The following is a 2,717-nucleotide window of genomic DNA, read 5'->3' on the forward strand; positions in this document are numbered from 1 at the left end:
GGCTTGAGACTGAGACAGAGAGGATGACGTGAAGAGAAAGGATGATGTGAAGAGAAGGAGGGGCTGGGGACTAGGGATCCAGAGTGGGAGAGGGGCCTTGTGCTGAGGACCGTGAGGGGAGGGTGGGCGGGATTGCAGGGTATACCCTTAAGTTGGGTGATGATGCATGGACGGGATGGTAACCATGGCAATGAGATGATGTATGATGGAAGGAATGTAAAACTAATGTTCCCCTATGTAGACTATCATACAATACACAATAAAACATTTATATTTATATATAGACTGATAGTTAAGGTTCTGTGTCAACTTGTCTGGGTTAGGATTTCCAGTGAATTGACAGTTGAGATGGTTATTGCCGTGGTGAAATTTACTATAGGCATAGTTAACTCTGTGATAACTGGCTGTAAGCAGTCAATCAACTGAAAGGATGTTTTCTTGTGGATGTGGGCCTGCTCCCAATAGAGTGGACATGAAGGAAAAGCTTGCTGTTTTTAGCACTGGGGAATTGTTAAGTACCATCAAGTTGGTAGAGTTGGTTCTGACTCATAGTGTGCCTGTATAGGGTTTCCGATGCTCTACATCTTCATAGGAGCAGAAAGCCTCATCTTCCTCCTGAAGATTGGCTGGATGGATCAAAAAGCAGAACTTGTGGTTTGCAATCCAGTGCATATTGTGTTCTGACCCAAAGGAACAAGGCTCACAAGGTTACATATGCTGTGAGGCTCTTGTTATGGTATCCTTGAGGAAACGTGAGTGAGATGATGGAACACCGACCAGTATTGTACAGGAAATAGGGGCAGGAGAAGGCTGTGACTACAAATCTGCCACACGGGGATGGATTGGGAGCGATGAAGCTCTTCTGTATCTGTATCTCAGTCATGTTAACATGGATTCAAATGTGTGTAAACAATCTTTAGGACTCAGCATGTGCAAAATCTAAACAAAAACAAAAGACAAAATTCAAGTCTATCTTACGGTGTGTGAATTAAGAACTTTGTGAGGTTAGCACATGACTACACAGTATTTTTTTCTTTTGTACAGAGGGTCACTATGAGTCAGAAATGACTCAATGGCACCTAACAACAACAAACTTAAAAAATAAAATAAATGAAATGAAAACACTTACTGGAAAACATAAAATAGTTTGAATAAAGGGAAAATCAAAACATTTTTTTTCTCAAAAATCATTTAACATTATCAAAGTGTCAGTTGTTGTTGTTATATGTCCTTGAGTCAGTTTCAACTCAAAGTGACCCTGGTGGGTTTGAACCACTGATCTTGGGGTTAGCAGGCAGTTCTTATCCTACAGTAACCGTGCCAGGACTCCAAACTATCAACTGCACAATTATTATAGCACCCATTAAAAATTAAAACATAAAACAATGGAATAAAAGTTACACTTGTATGAAGAGAAGAGAAGCAGAAAAAATGAACTTGAACATGAAGATCGACGAAGTCAAATGGCAAGTTCTTGAGAAGAGTGATTGAACAACAAACATCCAACAAGATTGATTAGGAGCAAAGAGCTAAACCACAGCATACATTCTGAGGAATTAAAAAGGTCATGTCTTGAGAAGCAGCCAATGTTTATATTAACACTAGTGCTTCTTAAAAATTAAGTGAAATAGACAAATCACAAGATGGATAGTAGACCTATTTGAGACAGAAATCTGAAAGACAATTTGTGGTCCTATTGCATGTACAGTTGAATCAGCAATAAAAATTCTTTCTGCAAAGAAAGCACAAATCTAGACTTTTTAAAAGGCAAATTCTAAACATTTATGGAATAAAATACATAATTCCTTTCTTATACTCAATGAGCATTATCCAACTCATTTTATGAGGTTAATATAATCTTGATAATAGAATAGCATTGATTTCAAACAAGACAATTACAGTATGCGAAAGAAATGAACAGGCCGATCTCATCCATAAATATAGATGCAAAATCCCTAATGATAGCAAATGGACTGCAACAAAGTATAAAACAGAAAATATATCATCACTGAGTTGCATTTCTCTAAGGAACAAAAGAGTGGTTTAACTGTAGAAATCAATTAATGTATTTTTCCACATTAGTAAGCTAAAGGACCAAAATCTATGTCTTGCTCAATGGACACAGTTAAGCTAACTGAGAAAATTAGGCATGTGAATAACAAAAAAATATATAACTTTTCTAATACTATCAAAAGTTTTAAAGTTCCAGAAGTAAATCCAAGAAAACATTTTGGAGACATTTTTGGAGAAAATTATAAAATATCTGAAAAAGAATGAAATGAATCCAAAACTTGAGCTTCTATATCATATGCATGGATTGCAAGATATTATAAAGATCTTGGTTCACTTAAAATTAAATTATAAAATCAATTCAAGTCTAAAGATAAATAAAGAAATATGCAAAACCAAACATGTTTTTGATTCTGGGTAGGTAGAACTCCTTTGCCAAGAATGTTTCAAATTAAAAAGAATAGAGACACTGAAAAATAATCTTATAGATGTTGTTGTTAAGTGTCATTGAGTTACTTCCAACTCATAGCGACTTTGTATAGGGTTTCCAATAAGTGGCTGGTGGGTTTGAACCACCAACCTTGTGGTTCAAACCAACTTTCATCCAGTGTTTATCCTGCAGCACCACACCAGGACTCCAATAATAATAATATAGTCATAATTTGACCCCAAGTCACACCATATACAAAAGTTTAAAATCGTTTAGA

This window comes from Chrysochloris asiatica, unplaced genomic scaffold, assembly GCF_000296735.1.
Source record: "Chrysochloris asiatica unplaced genomic scaffold, ChrAsi1.0 scaffold00097, whole genome shotgun sequence".
In the NCBI taxonomy this organism is placed as follows: domain Eukaryota; kingdom Metazoa; phylum Chordata; class Mammalia; order Afrosoricida; family Chrysochloridae; genus Chrysochloris; species Chrysochloris asiatica.